Consider the following 12,341-nt stretch of genomic DNA (forward strand, 5'->3'; position numbering starts at 1 on the left):
CTGGGACATGAAGACATAAGTTCAGGTCCCCAGTATCAACACAGTCAATTGCAGCAATGATGCCTGTAATCTCAGTGAATTTCAGTGGGGAGGAACCAGAGACAGGGGATTAGCTACACTGCTCTTGCTCAGCTGCAGATAACCTGTAGATGGTTGGAGAGTGGGACCTAGCTTGGTGCATAATGCTGTTTGTGTTTTGTTTTGTTTTGTTTTCTAAAACTCTGTTTCCAGATCAGAGGACTCAAATAGAAGGAGCCATCTTCAGGATACCCTTCAGTATTTCATCTGCACAGGGGCTTCAAGATGTGAGTATAGAAATACATTTCTGTAATATCATAAAGAAATTAAAGGTACCAACAGTTGTTAGTAGCATGCCTATAGAGCTGACTTCTGTCGATAAAAATTAACTGCATCATCTGGAGAATGTGACTATTGAAACATTCCTCCTTCAAGGTGTGTGCGTGAGTACTGAGAGCGGTAAAATGTGTACTCGCGAAGCCTCTTGCAGTAAGGAAGCACTCAGTTTAAATTTAGTTCTCTTCTTAGAAATAATTCAGCTGTTAACCGAGGAATGCTCTACCTAGAATCCAGATTAAAATTTAGATATGTATTGTGCTCTAAGGTGTCCACCTCACATGTCTCAGGAAAGAAGTTTTAATAAGTATGCATGCTTACACTGGTGATATGCTGACATTTGAAAGCAATAATACTTGAACTGAGCAAGTGAAAAGGCTGGCCCCTCAACGTGATTGTTCTAAATAATCACCTCAGCCCCTTTTCTTGTTCACAGTGCAGGAATATGCACCTAAGGTCAGCATGGCACCACTTGCTTTGTTTGCAGATGGAGTTTAAATCCCGTGCTGGTCAATAAGAGACTATTGCGTTGCTTGCCCAAAGTCACTGTCAGAAAGTGAAAATAGAAACTATACGCGTTTATTATAGCGGTTATTCAAAAAGCCTGTATTAAAGAGGCACCATTAAGAACTAAGTTCCGTCGAGTAATCAAACTTATCAATATTGATTGTTCTCTAAGGAGTTACTGTCTCATGACATTTCAGTGTTTAAAAACAAAAAAGAGTCATGTATGCTTAATGAAACTTTTGTTTACAAATAAATACATGCATTTCATTTCATATTTTATTATTAATCATTCCGTTTGTTTACATCTCAAATGATAGTCTACTTCCCAGCTACCCCCTCCATCAACCCCTCATCCCACAGCCTCCCTTCTCCTTACTCTTTTCGTGTATGAGAATGCTCCCCCACCCACCCACAGTGTCCTGTCCCATCACTCCAGCATCACCCTGCACTGGGGCAAGCCTCCCCGGAACCAAGGGCCTCCCCTCCATTTGCAGTCAGGCAAGGCCATTCTCTTCTTCATATGTATCTGGAGCCATGGTTCCCTCCAGGTACACTCCTTGATGGCCAGTCCAGCCTGTGTTGTTCTTCCAATGTGGTTGTAATCCCCCTCTGCCCCTTCAGTTCTTCAGCCAGTTCCCCTACCAGGTTTCCTGAGCTCAGTCTGATGGTTGGCTCCAAGCATTCACATCTGCCTTGGTCAGTTGCTGGCCAAACTGCCTCAGGACCTGCTACATTAGGTTCCTGTCAACAAACACTTCTTGACCACAGCAACAGTGCTGGGGACATAATGGATCCCCACGTGGGACAGACCCTGTTTAGCTCTTCCTTTTCGTCTTTGTTCAATTTTTTTTTTGTCCCTATTCTTCCTTTGGACAGGGACATTTCTGGGTTAAAAACTATGAGATTGCTGTGTGGCCCCATCCCTTGACCGTGCCTATAAACTAGAGGTGGTCTCAACAGGTTCTATTTCCCCTGTCTCTACGCATTTCTGCTGAAGTCATCCCTGTTGGGTCCTGGGAGCCTCACGTTTTCCTGGTATCTGGGACCATCCAGTGGCTATCCCCAGTTCCACATCGCCCCTGCTACATATTTTTGATCGATTTCCTAACCCTCTGTAACTCTCTCACATCTCCTCCAGTTCCTGATACGGCCACTCTCATTTCCTCCCCTTCCTTTCTCCCTCCCTGGTCCCCCTTTCCCTCCACTTCTCACAATCTTTCCTGCCCTCAATGTAGGACTGAAGCATCCACACTCTCGTCTTCCTTCTTTCTTCACTTCATATGGTCTGTGGGTTGTATCATGGGCATTGTGAGTTTTTGAGCTAATATTTACTTATTGGTGAGTATGTGTTCTTCTGTGTCTGGTTTACCTCACTCAGGATGATATCTTATTAGAAGGAAATATCCTGTGATAAACTAATCTTAGGAAAGAAAACCCTTGCATGTAAAAATGCAGAGTAATATCTTAAATAATGAGGGATGCCAGCCCTTTGGAACATAAAAAGATGTGTAATAGTACAAATTAAGACAAAATTTGCACAGAATTAGACAGGTGGGTCAATGAGACAGAAGCCAAAACCTATTTGTGCATTTCATCAATATGACTCCAAACTTTGATTGTGTAATTGGTAGGAAAGAGCCAATGTATAGATGGCATTTTAGAAATTAGCTAGTTAATTTTTAAAGAAATGAAAATTTCACTACTTCTCCACATCTGCAAAACAATATAAATTCCCAGTGGAAAAGCAGCACTAATATTTATATATGTTAACACACTTAATATATAATTGAATATAATATATTATATATTATAATTTAATATGTATACATATATATTCTTGGTCCCATAAGTATTTATATTGTATTATAGATATGGAGGAGTATATATACATATTACAGTTATATATATACATAGGAATATATATATATTCCTATTACACAAAATTAAAATAGAATTAACACTTTAAGATATCTTTGAAAAAGAATCTGTTTACAAGTTTTAAAATGTATTTTTTATAGTATTGTCTCTCATAATATATAATACCTTTCTACAGTCAAATAAAACAAGAACAATAATAAAAGCAAGCAAGAAAAAAAACTTGCTTGAAATCCTCACACAGGTTGTCATATCTAAATTACTTATGACAAGATGTATCTCAAAGTATAACATGCACATGGAAATGAAAGCCATTTGGGAAGAAGACAGGAAGCACTCCAAAAAACAGAAGTGGATAATGTTTTCGCGGTCATCAAAGACAGAAAAATGCAATAATCTAATGAATTTAATTTGTTATGAGCCCATAAATTCAGGAATATTTTGGAGAGAAATGTATGAAATATCAAGAGTCAAAAAAATAGTCCAGTCCTTTAAAGCACTAATCAAAAACCTCAAATCAAAGAAGACATTTGATGGATTAAAAATCTAAGAATGCTAACTGTCCTTTGGAGATGATCTGCAACTTGAGCAAAAAAGCAAGGGTAATTTGGAGAGCAGAAAAGAATGTCCAGACCGACAGGAGCCGGATGTAGATCGCTCCTGAGAGACACAGCCAGAATACAGCAAATACAGAGGCGAATGCCAGCAGCAAACCACTGAACTGAGAATAGGACCCCCGTTGAAGGAATCAGAGAAAGAACTGGAAGAGCTTGAAGGGGCTCGAGACCCCATATGTACAACAATGCCAAGCAACCAGAGCTTCCAGGGACTAAGCCACTACCTAAAGACTATACATGGACTGACCCTGGACTCTGACCTCATAGGTAGCAATGAATATCCTAGTAAGAGCACCAGTGAAAGGGGAAGTCCTGGGTCCTGCTAAGACTGAACCCCCAGTGAACTAGTCTATGGGGGGAGGGCGGCAATGGGGGGAGGGTTGGGAGGGGAACACCCATAAGGAAGGGGAGGGGGGAGGGGGATGTTTGCCCGGAAACCGGGAAAGGGAATAACACTCGAAATGTATATAAGAAATACTCAAGTTAATAAAAAAAAAAAAAAAGAATGTTCCTGTGCTGAGATGTAGCTCAGTTAATCCCTTAGTGGAGCAGCTTTGAAGGAAACATTGAAAATGCCTGCACTCAACGGGTGCTCGGACAAATTAAGGAGAGGCCCCATGGAACTGAACTGGCATGATCTAAGGATTTTCCAGCTCTGTCTATACATCACTTCCAACTAGAAAGTCTTAAAAACTATTAATGCCTAGGCTGATGCATGCCAACAAACATTTGAATCAGTGTTTTTTGGTCTAAAGCCCAGGCTCCTGAATACTTCAAAAATACTTCAAGAAGTATGAAAGATGGATTATTTGCTAGAGCACTTTCCATGAAATACTGAGTACACGACTTTGAATTTTCAGGAAAAAAAAATCCACAGGCCTCCTAAGCTGTCTGTAACTCCAGCATGGTAACTTTGTGAGTGGAAAGCAGTTGATCCTTAGTTCTCATTCCCTAGATATCCTACCTGATTCAGTGAACTCCATGTTCAGTGAGAGAATTAATAATTCAGGTAGAAAATAATAAAGGCAAACACCTAATATATTAACCACTATCTTACACACATAAGTGTTTACACACTAGCCAAAACCCTCATATGAATATGTGCTATTTCACACAGACACATATACTGCATAGATACAAACCTCTACACAAGTAATCCAAAAAGTCTCATGTGCAGCCAAGTTTGAGTTCATATGCCAACGTGAAACCTACTGAAGTACTGTCTAGATAAGGGTAGTCTCTGGCTATATCTGTGAAGCATTTTCTTAATTGCTAATTTATATAGAGAAGTGCCAGTCCTAGGCAGATGGGAGATTATATCTATATCTATATCTATATCTATATCTATATCTATATCTATATCTATATCTATATCTATATCTATATCTATATCTATATCTATATCTATATCTATATCATCTATATCTATATCATCTATCTATATCATCTATATCTATATCTATATCATCTATATCTATATCTATATCATATATATATCATATCTATATCATATATATATCATATCTATATCTATATCTATAATATATATATATATTTTGCTTATATGAGCAATTATAATATTAATATTTATAAAATTTTAGTTATATATATTCCATGGTCTTGTAAATGTATTTCTGTGGTAGAGCAATTACCTACAATACCAATCACGTTTTATCCCTAGTGGTGGATAAAAGTAAGAGTTCATTTCTTTCAATTCTATATTCTTAGTTTCTAATACCTTAGTTTCTAATAAATGAACTCCAATAAATAGTTTTGTTTGTTTTGAATTAGATGTTGTGTTTTATTTATTTGTCTATCTATTTATTTATTTTTCACAAAAACAGTTTATTTGAGGCAAATCTAACCCAAAGGATTCCAGTTCTAAGCACTCAAATTTAAGAGTTAGTGGGTCGAGTTGGGTTATAAATCTTGCTTCTCTTTGGTTGGAAAAGGTACTCATGTTAAAGTCCTCCAGGTGGGAAGAAGAAAGACCACAGAAGGCTAAAACAAACACCTCAGCTACTGCTACTACCCTTCAGATTTTACATCAAACTAACAAAGTCTCAGTGTGTGGTCTGCAAGGTGCCATCCAGTGTAGAGGGACACAGGCCACAGGACATTTGCAAGGACAGATTAGGCAGAAAGAACAGGTGTAAGCCTCTCAAGGGGGAGCGGGAATCCTCAGCTTGTAGAAGGGGTAACCCTTGTGTTTGGCACAGCTCATCAAGGCACACACCCTCCAGTTCCTGTTGTAGCTGTGTAGAGTGTCATGTCTTTGCTGCTCAGCTCAAAGTCAAAGACCTTAAAGTTCTCAGCAATGTGTGCTGGTGTCACAGAATTGGGGATCACTACCAAGTTCCTTTGAATGAGGAACTGGATCAGCACCTGGGCTGCAGTTTTATTGTACTTGGCTGCAATTTCCTTGATTCTGGTATCCTTCAGGTGAGAAAGGTCTTCAGGCTTGGCCCAGGGCCCGTCAGGAGATCCAAGGGGACTGTAAGCAGTCATCACGATGCCTTTGCAATGGCAGTACTCAATCAGCTTCTCCTGAGTTAGGTATGAGTGTTACTCGATCCAGCTAACAGCAGTCTTATATTTTAAACCAGGTTTGTTCAATATCCTCTTAATTGGAAGAACGTTGAAGTTGGAGACACCAATTGCTTTTACCAAATCTCCATCCACTAGTTGTTCCATAGCTGTCTGTCCAAGTGTCCACAACATTGGTGTCACTAGGAATCACGTTTCTTGATGCATCCAGTGGGAAATAGACAGGCCCAGGCTTGAAGCCAGTGAACAAGGTAGAGATCCAGTTAGTCCAGCTGCAGGTTGCTCAGTGTCTTCTAGCAGACTCCTTTCACCATGCTTTTGTGGAAAGTGCATCACAGCTTGCCGATGATGAAGAGATCCTCATGCTTTATCACCTGCTCCTTGAGCTTCTCTTGGAGGGACACTCCTATCCCCTTCTCATTCTGGTATACCCGGGTGCAGTCAATGTGGAGATATCCCATGTCAATAGCAACCTTCTCAGTCTCAGTCATGTAGCTAGGAGGAGCCTCTTGGCACCATTCTTGAGTTCCATGATTGCTGAACATTACACACTCGGAATGGCAAATGTGCCTAGCTGCTGTGTTTTAAGACAGTTTTATTTGCTTTTTTTTGACAAAATATAACTATGTGTTGCAGGCGAGCATTAAAATCATGATTCCCCTGCATCACTCTCTAAAGTTTTGGGAACCAATTTATGTTGCATGTCTTCATTGTCTGGGTAGGGATTCCACAGTTGACTGATATGTATACAACATACAAACATTAATAGTAACATTTACGCATATACTTCTGCACATTTAAAGCCTAAGATAATATCCATTGATTAGCTTGATATCTTGCATCTTGTGTAAGTTAAATCATTATTTTTCATTGATTTTTTTTGGTTTTGTTGTTTATTTTTTATTTTTCTAATTTTTTAAATCAATGATGTTTTCTTTTAAAAATTTCAATGAAGTTCATTGTTAATATTAAATTTGTTCTTCTACAATGCCTATGAAAACATCTTTTCTTACACTCTTACTAGCAATAGATAACCTGTCCGTATTCATGAATTAATTATTTCTTATTTGCTTAGCTGAGAGTCAGACAAACCTTACATCAGTTTTGATAACTGGTTGCCAGGGAAACATCTGATCTGTTGGCCAATTCACTTTTCTTTTGTTCTTAGCCGTGAAGTTTCTCACCAACCAAGCCATTCAAGTTTGAAAATGCTTGCTTTCTCTCACCTTTGTCTATCAGGAATTCAGACTTTGTCTTCACAGTAACAACTGGAGCCTGAGGTGCTCAGTTGTACATTTCAAAACAGTGACAATTTAAGAATACTTTTCTCCCCAACATTGGTTCCCAGAGTGTTTGGCCTGGGATTATGTCTGGCTGAAAAAAAAAAAGCAAAAAGCAAAAGGCAAAAAATATAAAACAAACAACAGGAATCACGAAAACAACAACAAAAAATACCCTTATAACATACTCAAGAGACATTTCTCTCTTTGCTACTACAACTTATTTTATTGAAAATCAATTAATCAAATCAATCCTTGCTTTTACATATTTTATTTGCCATGTATATGAGAATGCATCCTAGAAGTTTCCTTCATGAAGATGTTGATGGTAAAGCTATCACCTAAAAGGATGGCATGCATAGCCAGAAGCTGGAAAGAACCCAGATGCCCTTCAACAGAGGAATGGATACAGAAAATGTGGTACATCTACCCAATGGAATATTACTCAGCTATCAAAAACAATGACTTTATGAAATTCGTAGGCAAATGGTTGGAACTGGAAAATATCATCCTGAGTGAGGTAACCCAATCACAGAAAAACACACATGGTATGCACTCATTGATAAGTGGCTATTAGCCCAAATGCTTGAATTACCCTAGATGCCTAGAACTCAAGACGGATGATCAAAGTGTGAATGCTTCACTCCTTCTTTAAAAGGGGAACAAGAATACCCTTGGCAGGGAATAGAGAGGCAAAGATTAAAACAGACACAGAAGGAACACCCATTCAGAGCCTGCCCCACATATGGCCCATACATATACAGCCACCCAATTAGACAAGATGGATGAAGCAAAGAAGTGCAGGCCGACAGGAGCCGGATGTAGATCTCTCCTGAGAGACACAGCCAGAATACAGCAAATACAGAGGCGAATGCCAGCAGCAAACCACTGAACTGAGAATAGGACCCCCGTTGAAGGAATCAGAGAAAGAACTGGAAGAGCTCCAAGGGGCTCGAGACCCCTTATGAACAACAATGCCAAGCAACCAGAGATTCCAGGGACTAAGCCACTACCTAAAGACTATACATGGACTGACCCTGGACTCTGACCTCATAGGTAGCAATGAATATCCTAGTAAGAGCACCAGTGGAAGGGGAAGCCCTGGGTCCTGCTAACACTGAACCCCCAGTGAACTAGATTGTTGGGGGGAGGGCGGCAATGGGGGGAGGATGGGAAGGGGAACACCCATAACTGAGGGGAGGGGTAGGGATTAGGGAGATGTTTGCCCTGAAACCGGGAAAGGGAATAACACTCGAAATGTAAATAAGAAATACTCAAGTTAAAAAAAAAAAGAATTCGGATATTAAAAAAAAAGGATGGCATGCTTTCATTAATTTTTAAATAAAGTTTAAATCTTTTGGATAGATACTATATTGTTTTTATTATTAAAAGTATAACACACCATATGCTGCCTAACCAATAAATAAAAATGATTCAATAGTGAATAAATGAACTTTGCAAAGATGTTATCCTGTGATGGTAAAATCAGAGTCAATACTTTCTGCTACTGAAGACTGAGCGACCTCAGTCAAATAGAGAAAGAATTCAGAAGTTGATGCCTAAGAAGGACTATTAGGAAATCCTATCATCAGATCCTGTAGATGCCCAAGAGAATCATCAAATTTGCACAGAGCAAAAATGTGTTGAGTCAATAGATGAATGAATATGTAGATGATAGATAATTAAATTTTTGATGGTATCTCTATGCATCCCTATCATGTTCTTATGTCTATACATACTCTGTAGGTTCATATATGCTTTTGGAGAAACTTGTTCAAATGAATTTTAAATGTCTACTGGATACTAAACTTCTTCTCTACTCTATCCCAACACCCATTTTACTGTCCTCCGAGATCACTGACATTTCAGACAAGCTATTAGGACTCTATGCAGATGTCATAGATGCACATCAGACTGAAGTGTGTTGGGGAGAGGACCTGTGATTGAAGAAGAAACACTGAAGTGCTGAGATTCAGGAGCTTCTCATTTCTCCTCGGTTGCAAGCTTCTCATCCTGACTTGGCCAATGATCATACTATCTGGGTTGAAGAGCTCTCCATCGTTAGGATATTCAGCATGGAGAATATTTTTTATAACTTTTGCAAATTTAGAACTGCTCTTTATCCAAAGGATTGCTGTGTTAATAAGTGAATTTCTCCAAGTATTCATGACCCAACACAGTCTTTCCCCTGATAAAAGGAGTCATAAAATTCCAGAACAAATTTCCGACCTCCCTCTGCTGCCCTTATCTATGGGTTATTCCAGTTGTCTCCTGCTTCCTTCACACCATCTGTCTTGTCTCTTGCCTATCTTTCAGCACTAGGTCATAGACTTCGCTCTCTTCCTGGCCTTTGCAGGCTGACACACTGCCCAGGCGGAAACCATGCCTTGTGTTTCTGGGCAGATTTCCCAATGTGTCTGACCTTGACCTCCTTTCTTTCAAGCAGAGCTCCCTGGCATCCACTGTTGGGATCTTATCTCTCTCATCTATGCAAGGGTGTCAGAATATCCCAGAGAATCATTAATCAAGCCCCCCCTATCCTGACATCAGCTCTTTTGAACCTCCCGGGTGCCTTGAGTGCTTATGGACGTCTGGGCAGACCACACTGGGTGGCTTTTATCCACAGAACCACCTTTTAGCATCAAGTTGATTGATGGCAAGAATGGGAAATTAAACATTTATGCATGGAAGACCAGAGAGGTACAGGAAGAAAAGGGTTTAAGTGCATGGGTTTTCAAGAGGAGCATCCTTATCAGCCCTGTGGTTCCTCTAATGTCCATCTGTGAGCCTGTAACGAAAATCACCCCCTTGTTGCACTGGCTTCAGGGCTAGCCTATCTTTTTAGGCCCCTAAGTGACTTCTATATCCAAAGAACTGCAAAATACCTATAATCAATTCTCCTTAAGGTTTGTTATAAAGCTAGCCATTCCAACTTCTTTCAGGGCTTTCTCCCACTACAACTCCTGAAACATCCCTTCTATTATGGCATAGCTGACAATCTACTAGCTAGATTCAGAGAATACTTATAGAGAAGAGTGTCAGGAGAATGAGGAGGATAGCCCAAGTTGGCTTATTGTTGTGTATCATGATTAAGGAGTCACAGCTCACTATAGGACAGAGTAGGACTGGGAGAGGGAAGAGTCATCTCAGTAGAAATACAGGCTTCCTCGCAAAATTGGAACTACCGAATTGCACACACTCCACAGAGCTGGGGTGGGGGGTGTCTCTTTTCTATGAATGCTTCTAAGATATCACAGGAAACATTCCAGCTAGTGATAAAGGGGGTGACGAGGTAACTTCAAATGTCCTGTCACATTCTAAAACTTGAGGACATTCTTGTGCAGCCTTTACATCCTCATCCTTGACTATTCTCCCAATAATATTTTTGTGTTGTTCTTTAAAGGTTTCTTAGGACTGGGTCTGTTACTAAACAAGAAGTGATTCATTCACAGGATGTGGTCAAATATCGCCATTAAGAAACCTTGATTTTTTTATACATTGGAATAGGTTTTGCTTTAATTTCTCAACTTTCTAAGATTTAAGTATTTATGTTATAGAAGTCCTCTGGGTCCTAAACTGGTTCAGGATGTACCTGCAAACTTAAGTAGGTGAATTGTCCTAAATAGAATGTTAAGTTGCATATAAAGTATAAAGGCTAGTTAGTTCAAAACTGTGTGGCGAAGTTTGGAATGGAAGGGCAATATTTTTAGCATTTTGTAAAGAGAGGAAACTTTTAGACCTCTTGGAATACCACTCCAATTTTTTATGGTGCTTGATCACAGATAGGCTTTGAGGTATGTTGAAAATAAAATTTAAATCTGGTTTAATTACACCAAGGAATCTGCTAATTTCTTAAAAGTCTCAGAGACATTATACTAATATTTACTGAATGTAATGCCATTACATCCTATACTGATTCATTATAAATTATTGAGATAAAAAATACTGTATTAATACTCAAAAAATTGTCATGTCTTTGGATATTCATAACTGATAAAAATCTATTTCACATAGTTCTTTGGCTTGGAAGTCTAAGTTCAAGACAGCAATGTAATCATTTTTTGTGAGCCTCATGTTCTGGGGTGAGGGTAAGGATTTTCATATTATGTCCTTTCATGATGAGAGGAGAGCAGAACTGGACTCTGCTGTGTGAGCACCAGTCCCATTCCTGATAGCTTTACCTTCAATGCAAATTTACCATACTTCTTGCAGAACTAAATCCTAAATGCCTCTCCAAAAACCACACACATCATACATTATTTACTCCTTTAAATTATTGCAATGGTAGTTATGTTTCAAAATAAGAGTGAAGGTGTGTGCAAACACTTACATAACTGATTCTAAGAACAATTAACTACAGATTATATTTTTAAGCTCCAGGGGTGGTTTGTTACACAAGAGTGATGGATCTGTGAAGTACTTCAAAGGAACTTGCAGAATGGTCATATGTATTGGTAGAAAGTACAGGCACATTCAAGGTGGATTTTCATGCTTATTGATTCTTAGAGGCAAACATTCTGACCAGGAGTTATTGGCCTAAGTAGGTCTAGAGCATAAGGCTCAATAAAACTTCTCATGTTAGGATTTGACTTTTATGTATTGTTAGTATAATATGTGATTTTATGTATTGTTAATGGAATATGTGACTTTTATGTATTTTTAATTTAATGTGGATCAGAACATGTTGATGAGCTTCACCTTCTTAGAGAATGACTCATGGCCTTGGTTTCACCATGTGGCTGAGTTGTCTGGTAGGTTTAATAATCTTGGCAAAATAAATTGATGACATAGGCTCTGTGAAATCATGAGATATTCTGCTTAGATCTTATATTTCTTTGTATCTTTACAGCTTTGGGAAGAAGGTGCTATTTTTTATGAATCATTTTCTATTTTCAGGAAGTATCAGGTTTTTCAAGAACAGATTTTCCTCAGAAGCAGTAGGTGCTTTGTGCCACGTGCCTTCCTTTAATCTGTTCTAAAGCACTTGTTTTGAGTACCCTTGTGCTGACATACTCAAATTCTTTATAGCAAAATCTTAGAGAGTCTTCAGTCTGTGACCTGATAATCCATTATACCTTGTTTCTTTGAAGATAAATTTTATTAATCATATGTATATGCATATGTATCATACATATAATCATATGTATATACATATGTATCA

General features: G+C 38.8%; 1 pseudogene; it reads right to left on the minus strand.

Annotated features, from left to right (window-relative positions):
- Positions 1-5,514: 5,514 nt before the first annotated feature.
- On the minus strand, positions 5,515-6,445 carry Akr1b1-ps5 (aldo-keto reductase family 1 member B, pseudogene 5; annotated as a pseudogene).
- Between the last annotated feature and the right edge of the window lie 5,896 nt (positions 6,446-12,341).

Source organism: Rattus norvegicus, chromosome 19 (assembly GCF_021556685.1).
Source record: "Rattus norvegicus strain SHRSP/BbbUtx chromosome 19, alternate assembly SHRSP_T2T, whole genome shotgun sequence".
NCBI lineage: Eukaryota > Metazoa > Chordata > Mammalia > Rodentia > Muridae > Rattus > Rattus norvegicus.